At 42.6% G+C, this 13060-nt stretch overlaps 1 protein-coding gene across 1 annotated transcript in view; it reads left to right on the forward strand.

Moving 5' to 3' along the window:
• PARD3B (par-3 family cell polarity regulator beta) overlaps window positions 1-13060 on the forward strand; it is a 2182026-nt gene that overhangs the window by 602749 nt on the left and 1566217 nt on the right. The window lies entirely within an intron of this gene.

Genomic DNA, 13060 nt, shown 5'->3' on the forward strand with positions numbered 1-13060 from the left:
GACCTATTGCCTTTGCTTGTTTCTGTTCGACAGTACAGTACTTTAGGCAAGGATGGGCATGCCCCACTGTCTATTTTTTTGTCCTTTTTAGAGCGGATAGAATCTGGAGGTGGAAAATGCCCTCGTGTAAGATTTTTGTTCCATTCTTCATTCTTTCCACAGATTGCCAAATACTCACCAGCTCTCGTCACTTCCTGATAAATACATGAATTTTAATTTCCTTCCATGGAATAATATGACATTACATTGTATCCCACGGATTAGGAGAAGGACGTGCACAACCTTTTCAGTTTTTCAAGTTGGATTCCTTATCTCAACAACATCAGCCCAAACCATTTGTTATTTGAAGCTCTGGAGAAGTGTTGAAGGTAAGCAACTTTTTTCGACCGAATAAGGCATTTATATCACTAGTGCACTGCAGAAAAGCATACCTGCCAAACAACGAGAGGGTGAGATTTTATATAGCGCAGCGTATGTCTATTGCAGTGAGGGGAAACCTTTAGGTCAAAATAATTACTGAAAAGATAAAATTGCAGGTGTGTAGCAGCCTGGTAGTTACCCCTCCAAAACACATTCTAAAACGTTGATCAAAAAGAAAGTCCACAGAGAAAGCACATATAACTAAATTCAGTGTATCGCCTCTTCAGCACATTGAATCTCTGACTTTTCCCAGCCACTACAATTAAAGTGCCTAGAGGCATTCAGCCCACAGTGAAATCTACATGCAAGTGAACCACTTCACATGGAGTCTTTGTACCCTTTTGGGTGCACGGCAGAGTTATACCACTGGTTGGTAATAGTACTATATATATATATATATAAATTCTTTATTCGGCTTGTTTCACAATGGAAAAAACCATAAAAGAGCAGGGAATCATACAATACAAAAATGCAAGTGTTACATAAAATTTCATATAAAATTCATTCCGCAGTATAAAACTTAATCAAGGGGTGCGAGGGGCCGCTCGAAGTTAAAACTTACAGAGATTTTAAAGGTTCTTTCTATGTCTCATAATACATTTTAGAAAACTACTAACAAAATAACAGACATTTTCCGTTTCCAACATTTGCAGTCTTAAGAGAACAGGTCTGCACTGTCTTAGCCCCCAGGTTCTTAATATCGGTAAGATCCAAGTCTTTCTGTGGGCTTGATAGTATTTACAGAGCAGGATCACATGCAAATTAGACTGCGCTGACAGACCGTCACATGGACAAGGGGAAAGAATGTCACTCCAACAGTTTTGGGTAGGAAAGGTAACCATTCTGAAGAAGGTATTAAGCCTGAATCTTGTGATTAGCATTCTCTCGTAAATTGTTATTTGAAGTGCCAAGTACGGGTGGATGACGGGGGCTATTTGGATCATATTTGCATGGATGACTGCCGTTTTTGAGGAAATTTGATGCAAGTCTTTAAGTTTCCAGGTGTCTTAGTGCTTTCTGTTTAAGGTCTTTTTTCGAAATGTCTGTTACTGACACCGGGTCCAAGTAGTAGTTCTCAACGCCTAGGTCGTTAAAAAAGTTTCTCACGTAGGAAAGCCATTTTATTTTTGCGGAGTAATCCAAGTTCATTGTGTCTGAGATAATGGCTTGTGTCAGGGCGTTTTTATCTGACTTCCAGATGCGTTGCCACAACATCAACGGTTCAATTTTAATTAGGTCCTCTATATAGGGTATGGCTAATTCTAAATGAATTGCATAGGTAGAGGTACCTTTGGGGGTGGCTAGCAAAAATCTTAAAAAGGCGTTTTCAGCTTTCTGAATGGGGCTAGTGTTTGTGTAACCCCAGACTCCCGCGCCGTATGTTGCGATTGCCTGGCATTTGGCGTTATAAATCTTGAGGAGCTCTACTGGTGGTCTTTTACCTAATCTCTGTGAGAAAGTTGTTAGGGCAGCAATTGCCCTCTTAAATGAGTGTGCCCTAGTGTTCACTGCTGGCTTCCAGCTAAGTTGATCATCTATCATGACCCCCAGATAGGGGTACTGAGGGGTAGCTTCGAGCTTTTGGTTGTTGAGGAAAATGGGGTTTGTTCTTTTTTGGCCTCTGCCGACTGTCATGACGAACGTTTTTTTTACGTTCACCTTTAAGTCGAGATTGCCCATAAATGAAGTGTACTTGATTACTGCTTTCTGAAGTTCTCGGGGCGTTCGCGCAAGGATGACAGCGTCATCCGCGTAGAGCAGGGCTGGGATCAGGCGGCGATTTATGCGTGGGAGGTCCTGGGCCCCCCTCAACATCTCCTCCTCCAAACCATTAGTGTAGAGTGAGAAGAGGAAGGGGGCCAGGACGCATCCCTGCCTGACCCCACGCCCTACGCTAAACGGTGACGTCAGCTCTCTGTTTACCCCGAAGCGAACTCTGGCTGTTGCCCCGGTATAGAGCTCTCTTAGGAGATCTAAAATGGATTGATCTACTCCCATCTGAGCTAAGACCTTCCACAGCTTTGCGTGCGAGACGCAGTCGAAGGCTGCGGACAGGTCGACAAAAACCATGTATATCTTAGAAGGAGTAGCCTGGGTATATTTGCCCATTACTAAATAGAGATTAAGGGCCTGCTCTAATGTACCAAAGCCCTTGCGGAAGCCAAATTGGATATCAGAAATTATGCCCCGGTCCTCACTCCACTGCTGGAGACGCTCTAAGATCACTCTCCCCACCACTTTCCCGAGCGAGTCCAGCAGTGAGATGGGCCGGTAGCATTTTGGATCTTGGCGGTCCCCCTTTTTAAAAATGGGGACCATTATTGATTTGGTCCAAGAGATAAGGATTCCCTCATTCACTGCCGCTGTGCAGGCTCTAGTTAGGATGGGTGCCCAGAGGTCTAGGTTGTTTTTAAAAAAGTCCACTGGGACCCCATCCGGTCCTGGAGCCTTGCCTGATCTACTGCTCTGGAGTGCCTCTATAAGGTCTGAGATATCGAAGGGAACCAAAATGGGGTAGTGTGGCTTTGAAGGCATGGGTTCTGTTAGTGAAGTATTTCTAAAAATTTCTTCAAAGTGAGAGACCCATGTATTTTCATCAATGGCGACTTCTATTTTTGGAGTGCCATTATCAGTAAGGTATGGAGTTCTTACTGTGCGCCAGAAAAGCTCGCTGTTTTTTGAGACTGCACCTTTATGAAGATCGTCCCATAATTTTTGCTTAAGTTGGGCAGTTCTCAGCTTTCTTTCCCCTGTGTATTGGCGCCTTAGTAGTTGAATCTGGGCTACATCTCGCGTTTTGCTTTGAAGCGCAGATTTTAGTTTTTTTAGGGCCGCAGTGCAGTTATGGTTAAACCATTTTGGTTTAGTGGAGCGGTTTAGTTTGGGTTTTGAAGTAAGTAGGTCCTTTATAGAATCCAAGATTTGTTTGAAATTTATCAGGACCTCCTTGTGACTCGATGTAAGGTCCAGGCATTTCACAATGTTTGGGTAGGCCCGTGTTATTAATTTTTTCAAAATGTCAGATGGATTAATTTTTGCCCACTTGATTGTAAAACCATTGTGTTTACCAACCTGGATCTTGTTTTGTGTAAGAGTAATCGCCATCTCCAGTTTATGAGAGGAGTTGGGTGACATAAATAACTTTATTACTAAGGCGGAATGGTCACTGAGGGGGGTGGCGATAACCCTGAAATCTTTGAGTTTATTCATAAGGGTAGATGTGAGAAGTATGAAGTCCACTGTGGTTTGGTGACCTCTGCCCACATAAGTCGGAGCAAATTCGTTTGGGTCTGCATCTAGGTGGTTTACGATGTGGAGATCCAGATCCGATAGGACGGTGTTAATAGAGTTTCCTAATTTATTGTGGGCAAAGTGCGCCATTGGGACGTTGAATTCGTCCATTATCCCGCAGCGCAATGGGTTGGAGACTGTACAGGGGTGGAGATTGAAATCTCCGCCCCAGATTAGATGGATGGCCTTATTTAAGGATCTCCGATGGTGAATCTGTTTTAATTTATCATGAAGGGTAGTGAGAAGGATTGCAAAGTTTACTTCCGGTAGGTTATTATAACTATTGATCAGGATTATTATTTCTTTGTTTACAAGGGTTAGTGAAAGAATTTGGTGGTTGGGATCCTGAGAGAGAATAGCCACTTTATTAAGCGGAAGGATGTTTGAAATGTAAATTGTTAACCCACCCTTTGGTCTGCCCATTGGGCTTGGTAGTGCTGGGACAGACAAGGTTTTGTAGCCTAGTAGGTGTAATTCCTCTACAGACCATGTCTCTTGGAGACAGATGAGTGAATATGGATTTAAAAACACCTGCGCGGAACCATCCTCGATTTTATTTCGGAGGCCTGCGGTGTTCCAGGAGAGTACTGTGATTAGTGAGGAGTCAACAGTGCATTCATCTGTTGAAACTGCAAGTTCATTGTTTTTGGGGACTAAGGAAGTTATAGGAGACTGAGGGGAGGGAGGTGCCTGAAGCTCATTAGAGGGGATTTCTGTTGATGGTCAATCGACCATTTCTAGGCCATTATATCTATTGTGTAGCGTGATGTTATGCCATGGGTCCCACCGGGATTGTTCTCTGTGAGGGAACCATTGAGTATAAGGCCTTCTGTCGTCCCAACGTCCACCCTGATGGCGTTGTCCTACCGTATGCCAGGAGTAATCTGGTTCGTGTAAGTTAGGGGGACCGTGGTATCTGGGGATTAATAGTTCGTCCTGTCTAGGGAATGGAGCAGACCAGAGAGGCTCCTGCTCCTGTATATAGCCCCCTGCCTGTCTGAATGGATAAAAAAAAGAGAGTGGTTTGATCTTGATTCCTCCGTTTGGGGTAATGTCTTCCCATGCGCAGACATAGTCTGTTATTCGCGGGTCCTCAAATGTGATTGTTATGCAATCACCGGGAATGGTTTTTCTAGTACTGCCCACCCACGGCACCCTGGCAACAGATCTAATTCTTCCACGCCAGGAAGATGGAATCGGGCGGTTGGTCTGGAGCCAGTGCTGGGCTTTGTTTTTTAGAGACCAGATAGGTTCTGGGGTAGAATCTGTTAATTCTATAATAGATACTATAAATAATACTATATAGAAAGTAGGTCTCTAAAACAGAAAAGATATCTACTGTAACCTCCTGTGTGCCCCAAGTTACATTAGTGCCTTACTAACAAGATTACACCTGCAGCCTTACACAGCAGAGCTCTCTTCTCCCTCCCATATGCAATACAACCTTTCAAGGAAGGTGTATCCAGTACAACCAAGCCAAAAGTCTATATAGTCATGTGTACTCAGTACAGACTGCGAGTCAAGGTTTCACTTGTGGGCTTTCCAGTACCAAACCATTGTCATCACGTGTGTAACCCAAATACATGCAATTTTAGCAAATAGAAGACTAATAATCCCCAAATGCACCGTTAAATAAAAGAAAGCACATGCCTGCGAACAACGCCTGATGATGACGCAGAGCAGGGATGCCAGTCCCACCAGCGCCTCAGTGTTTTATGGGCAGGACGTGAGATGGCTAATGGTTTAAGATTAGAGAAAAATCACTTTAACACTAGTTCATAGCAGTAAAATGCATTAACCACTTAATCTGTGTCTCTTTTTCTACTCTTGTCGTGCTTCGCGGAGTAAATGGTCTCAACAGATTGCAATGACAAATGGTCTCAACAAATTGCCATGGAGATTGCTGATGGGATCTGAAGCCAGAGGAGTTTTTAATAAATGTGTGTTAGATCCAGCTTCCTGGGCACCATGGCACTTGGGGGGGGGGGGGGTTACTGCGCTCAAATCGCATCAACTGGGTGTTTCCCACTGGTGTCCTGGGCTTCAGTACTAGTGGACCCAAAACTGGATAACCAAGTACTCCTCTCCAGCACTTGACTCCCTCAGGGAAGTGAGACGGAACAGTCCAAGGCCTACTCAAGCAGGTGAGGTGCGGTTAGACATTCAGAATACAGTGCACACCGTACTACCAGCTAATAAAATCCATATCCAGTCAGTGCTTTGCTTTTTTATAAAAGAAAAGTACTTTAAGACACACAAGAGAAATATACTACACACAAAACTAGGATAACCCATGAAAACCAGATGTCTCTACAACCCTCTGGGCCAGAGTTCTGACCTCAAACAGTATTATAGTGCCTAGACGCTAAGAACTATAAAAACACAGTTAACATGTAGACATACATTTAGTATTGCATATTACAGACCAGGATGCACAGTGTTGCTCTCATTCACAAGCGCCATGATGCCAATCCTAGTATTGAAAGAGGTAGTGTCTGCCTTTCAAGTGAAGTCAAATGTTCTTGATCAGCCCCACAACCTGCCACCCAAACTAACAGATGTGCCCTCCCATCCTTAGTGAGGAAACCCCTCAGGGATCTGTTAACAGGTGCCTGATGTCTTGGCACAGTTTACTGGAATCCCACTAGTCTAGTAGCCACTGGCTAGCTGCAGGAGGGTAGTGGCTGGCGAGAGGGGTATAAGGAAAATAAAACTTTAATAAAAGAGGCACATAACTGCTCAATCCAGGTCTAGGAGCAGAGTGGTCTAAGAGAACAACAAGAGATTCCAATTCTAATTGGAAGTATGACTAACAGTGTGGCAGGTGCCAGAATTAAATGTACACAGGGATTTAAAGGGAAAAGGAAATTACATTAAAACACATTTCTCCCCTAAGGAGAAACTAAGAAGTACACATTTGGTAACACGTCTGACATTCCATACTTTGCTGTCCTGGGTGACAACACTATTGTGATTGACTTTAACAATCTTAATAGGTGTACCAAATTTCATTTCACCTTTATGTACAATGCCAGGCTTTCGTATTCTGACCCATTTTCCAACAGTAAAAGAAGGTTCTTTGACTTTCATATGGACATCATAATGACTTTACTTTTGTGTTGTTTAATCTCCACCCTTTGAGCTACATCATCAACACTGATATCAGAGTTACAACTCTTTGTAGCTTTTTTGAACCACCAGGGACATAATTTGAAAATGGGATCTCTACCTCTCAATAAACAGAAAGGTGAAATTTCAGTGGTAGTGTGAGGAGTTATGTACAACCACAGGTTTTCTCTCAATTTATCCTTCCACTGAGCACCAAAATTACGTGCCCACAAAGTGTCTTGTTTGAGAACTCTATTGTATTTCTCCACCTGGCCATTTCCCTGAGGTTCATACAATGCTGTTGTCATATGTCTAATATTAGAGAATTTAAGAAAATCAAACATATCGTGGGACTTGAATTGCACCTCATTGGCAGAAATTAGGACTTCAGGATAAACTTCCCGGGCAAAAACTTCTTTAAGAAATAGAATAACATTTTCAGTAGTAGGATGGGGTACAAGTTTGACTTCGGCCATTTAGAATGATAATCAATTAACATCAAGGGAAACCTACAGTCTTGTAGCAAAAAATTGAAAGGACCAGCTATATCCAATCCTAATTTCTGCCAAGGATAATCTGGCCATTGAACAGGAATGAGGGGAGCAGGGTTACACTTACACATCTTTTCACTGCTGACACATTCAGGACAATCTCTCACAACTTTGTCCACAAACCTGTCTAGACCATGCCACTGCTCTGATAGCTAGGCTTATGTCACCTGTACAGGAGTATATCACAAAAGAAAGGTTGGGGGACTGTACCACCGAACACCCTTTGAAATTTACAGATTGTAACTGGAAGTTCCACATGGGCTCCGACAGCACAGGGGAGGGGTCTGGGAAAGTGATCACACTTTCAAGGACTGAGATCAAGCTTCTGTCTCTGATGTGCAGCAAGCTTCCTTATTTTGAGCAGCTGTCTGCAATTTCCTTGTTCAGAGCTCCAGCTCCCCAAGCCTCACAGGAACAGCTGGTACTCTGGCCGATGCTGCTGTTTCTTGTCAAACTGGCAAACTCCTTTGCAGCATAATCCATCCTCAAGTTAACCTCCCATCCAGGGGTTTGGAGAGACACGGTGCATTTTTTTATTTTAATTTTGCATTACATGAGGACACATTCATTTATTTTAGGCACGGGAAGATTACGTGATTTGCCAAGAATCACAGGAAGTTCAGCGTCATTGCCGAGACTCGAACCCAGTTCCCTAGATTCGAAGTCGACTGCCCTAGCCATCAGGCCAACTCGTCTCCCCATAAAATGGCTTCCTCAGATGGACCCTGTGTAGAGTCGCATCTTCAGAATCGTAGACCAGTCTTGAACAACAACTGACTGCTAAGGTCAGACTTTTATCACTTATGTTTGATAGGCTGATCCAATCAGAGGGCCTGTTACTTATTAATACAACAGGCCAGTCCAGGGAATTGGGAGGGGTACGGGGAGATGGCATGTCAAGCGGAACAACTCACATTGCACACAATGGCTCAATTCACCATCCTTCCCCAGTACATCCACGGACTCACAAACACACACCAGATACTGAAAGGCAACAGGACCACAGGCATGAGAGACTGCACAGACTTGATCATAAGGCTGGATAGTCATCCACCCTTTTTAAAACACAGTGATACAGGTATCCCTAACCATAGATTTATTGCTGCCACCAATGTCAATCTATCACAGCCTGTGTAGAGAGAGAGCAGTAGCCACTCTCTGTGAAATAGGGGTGCACAATGCATGCCTCGCTTCAACCTCAGAGCCAAGCTCTAGGGCCTCAATTCATGTAAATTGGGATACTCTCAGTGGACATGTATGATTGTTATACTCACTGATGTAGGGATCTATAAACCATACAGTCACTTTTAAGTGACTTGCCTGGAGATCAGCATAAGGCAGGGAAAGCAGTCTCTCCAGAGACATGCAGAAGATTTCCCCGTCCCAACAATGGGCATCAAACTTTGGACAGGATGTGTGTGCCCAAGTTTTAAGAGGACCACTAACCTCTACCTTGTTCTGCCATGTATGCTCAGGTTAAGAGAGTAAGCTAGTACATTAATGTTACTGATGTTTTGTCTCTTGCTGATGTGGACTTCTCCTTCTTTGGAGTGCTGAGATTTGGCTCCAAGGATTGGAAATGTGATCTTTTTCAGGATTTGTTTTTGTAAAAACGACATTTTCTCACTCTGCCATATTGATAATCTGAAAGGAGGGAGGATGGCTTCAAGATAAGATGGGGAGTAAAGAGGAAGGAACAGTAGGAAGATAGATGGATACTACCGCTCAGGATGGGCAACAAGGAGGAACTGGACGAGCAAATCATGTATTTGCTCTTTGTGCATTTTGCAAGGCAAGGATGTAATAGAACGAATGGGAGTATGGGGGAGAGGATAGGAGTAGACGGGGCTAGAGCCAGCATGTTATTTCTTACTGTGCTGTTGTGTGTTTCTTGAATGCCGCTCTCAGGCCGAGTCAGGACTCTGAGGGTGTTGAAGTAAAAAAGGCAAGAACCAGAGAAGGGAGGAAAAAAGTATTATGGAGTATATGTTGGGTACGAAGATGGCAGATGTGTTACAGTGATTAATACTCCGTATTGTAGGCTTTAAGCTGAAAAACAACGAAATACAAAAGTCTGTGGCAGTTTCTACCGAAAATAATGGTATTTCTGAAATCAACAATATTGACGCTTAAACAATTTTGGTGAGAGGTGAGGAAGAAATTGTGTGGGAGACTGCAGCAGAGTAACTTATTCCACAGAAGAACAAAAGAAAGAACAGCAGTCAGTTTTGGTTGTGGTTTCCACGACATTGGAACAGATTTTCCTGAAGTGCAAACTTCAAAGATATATTTGAAAGAAAACATGTGTTCAACTAGTTTCAACTTATCTCAGTTGCAGACCTTGGACTACTGTCTCTTGGGTGGTCACCCAGCCAGGTGTGGCCAAATCCATCTGAGGAGCATTTGAGACCTATTAAGGTGACTCAGGAGCGGCCCTTTCTATGGCAGGCGATCGGATGCAAACTCCAAATGTTGATTGAGGGAATGCATGTCAAGGTGTAGAAAAGAGAGGGAAGGCTGTACAGAGGCCAGTAGCAGTTTAACATGCAGGTACATTAAGCATCGAATTGTTTGAGAAGATTTGTTCTGTTTCAGCTTTCATTTGAAATGAAACTTTGCAAATTACGGTTACCTGTGATGGTCTGTGACATTCCTTTAGGTCACCAACATAGCACAGTAAAAAATACAATACTAGAAATGCAGTAAATTGTAAATGTTTTTCATTATTGTTTGAAGAAGGGCGTACTTGCAAATCAAACTAACAAACATTATTATTGAAGGCCATTTTGTTATGTTTCGCTGTCAACGCTTTGCTGAAAACAACACAAAAACCTTCCCTTCTCCCATACTCTGAGCTGTTAAAGCTAAATTAATTTCCATATTGACATATGGTGCAGAAACGTACCCTGGAAAGCGCAGTCAAGAATCCAGCTCTCTGCACTGTAATGTTTATAGATGTTTGTTTAAGCTTTCCAAGAATTCCTTGCAATCACAAATACGGCTCGAACTCTTAGATCAACAGGTAGCCTTAAAAGCAAACATTTTAATACACTGCTTTAAACTGTACGCTTTGAATGCATGAATTTGGACAGAATCGACTACAACTCACGATGGCATGTACAATAATTGCGAATATATTTTAATTATGCACTGGAACCTTTCTAATGCCCAAAATCTATTAGAAAAAAAATCGGGCATATGCTTTTTTTTTAATGAGTTATAAATAAAAATACTAACATTTTAAAACTGCACAGTGACAAAATAGCGTTTCAGACCAGAAGCCATCCTTGGCCAATTATCAACAGCTACAAAGAACTCTGTCCACAAAAACACTGGATTAGCCCTAGCCAACATTTTATAAACTAAAGCTAGTGCATCTTCATTTTGGGCAAATCCCTACATTGGGCTATTTATCTCCATGGGGGGGGAAACGCGCTCTAATGAATGAAGGCTATATAAATATCAAACTGAGACATTGGTGCATATGGTCTCTTACTAGGAGAGCCAAGGCAATGGTTAAGGACATCTTTTAATTTGCATAATTTCTGTACCTGTCACCATGTGGTCATCTTTTGCCTTAAGGGCGAGCACCCTCAGCTAGTAATGCGGTTTGGCAAATATATGACAGGCACGTAACAGCTCTTGAACAACTTAAAGCAGTCGTCTACCCCGTTTCATGTACTCATGACTTACACATAAACCACAAGGTATTTTCCCCCCAGTACTTCTATTTAAAATTCAACATTGTCATTTATACACCTCCCTTACTAGTATATTTCACTGTGCCTATAATTCCAGTGCACACCTACAAAATAGGTGTGTCAAGCCAAAATGATGCATCATAGGGTTTAGATCGATTAGCCTGTACCTTTTCTGTCGGTCTGTCTTTTTATATGTATTTAATTTTGCTTCATTTTTTCTCCGAAATAATAACATTCTTAATAGCAATTCTTTATGATATCAACTGTATGGTTTTAATTAAAGAAAAATAAACTTCTGAATATGACTCGGGTCACTAACCTACCGAAACCCTGAACACACACACCTTGCTTGCACCAACAGTCTGTAGTTTTAATTTCCACTTTTTTTCTAATTTGTTAGTATTGCAATATTACACAGTGTTCTAAGTGGACTGACGCATAGTTACAGAGGCTTAACACAGGTCCCTGCAACTCCTCTGGTTGACGCTGGGTCCACAACCCATAAGGGCCACACAAACCTACAGGGATCCCCCATTCAGCCCCAGGCCAATGAATGTCTGTGAGATATGGGAGACTCCTAGGCTCCGTTCTCATCTGCAAGGGGTGCACATCCTTTTGCGTTACGCCACTGCTCAGTTACCAATGGGGTCTGTGTCGAGAGGCTCACCTTCATCAAGTCCTGACTTCTTAACCAACAGCACCTGGATTTCTAGGCCCTTTTGTCTCACTCTTGTAACTGTGACCTTTATGTCATGGACTAGGTGGCAGCTTTGGAAAGTAACATGTTGGTGTTGTGTTAAAAAGGGAATACAAATTACATTTGTTACAAAAAGGATAGACCAATATTAACATTACATGTGGTGGCTAAACACCAAGATACAAGCTTCTTCTGTGCACTCAACTCTTATAATAATACATGAGGTAAATACTTAATTATTAATCTAGTGATCTATTTCTTTATATTTTTTCAGCTCTGCTTTTAACTTTGGTTTCTACAGGCTGGATTCGTCGTAGGTCACTCAGGGGCGGTACAAAGGAGTGGTTCGATCATATCCTGGTGCATACCCAGCGTGGGCGCGCCGCTTCATTTGTGTAAAACGCCGCCACATCCATCTTGCATTATGAAGCTCTAATGGGGAAGGAGTGTCCACAGCATCTGTTCTGATTGGTATTTCTCTTTAGAACACTGAGCCTTCAGGGGGGCCGCATGTGGAAGATTAATCCTGAGTCCTGTAACCAGGTAATTTTATCCCAAGTAATTTCTGCCAGTGTGAACATGATTACTAGGCGCAGTGCTATTAAAGCTGCAGTTCATGGCAGTGTGAAGGTAGGACCTCATCTTGCCTCCATCATGTCATTTGCCTGAGCTTGTCTGATTCGAACAGGCCCTGTTAAGCATTTGACCTCTTTTTTTCTTTAAAGGTCTGAAATAATTCACAGCGTACGTGCCTCGATCTCCATTCTTCCTATTTTCCTAGTTCTCTTTCCAGCCACCCTGGTGTGCGGGACTTTGATTGACAGCTTCTCGTGGGATGCTGGGATGCTGAGGTTGCTAAGCAGATGCATGCATATGTATATATATATATATATATATATATATATATATATATATATATATATATATATGTATATATATATATGTGTGTGTGTGTATTTAAGGCTGGCAGCTCTTGGTGCATTCAGTTTAATGCTGCATAAGCTGTAGACTCTGCTTGATTCTGTCTTCTCTTTGTACTCTCCAGATCATAGTGGTGGCTGGTAAAAGCTGCTAGTCCCCTTAAGAGAGTCCTGCTCTCTGCCTCCGGTAACAGCGGGCCCTGTTTAGTCTCTGGATTCGACTTTGCCCTCAAATGATAAATAATTTCTTGTGTTTGTCCCGTGTTATTTTTTAATTCTGTGACTGTTTTGCCATCTCTACTCTTGTGCATTCCAGTGCCTTCAGGGCAGTTTTCTCAAACTGCCTTTATTACTCCTGAGCCGTCCGACCAA

This window comes from Lissotriton helveticus, chromosome 3_1 (genome assembly GCF_964261635.1).
Source record: "Lissotriton helveticus chromosome 3_1, aLisHel1.1, whole genome shotgun sequence".
Classification (NCBI taxonomy): domain Eukaryota; kingdom Metazoa; phylum Chordata; class Amphibia; order Caudata; family Salamandridae; genus Lissotriton; species Lissotriton helveticus.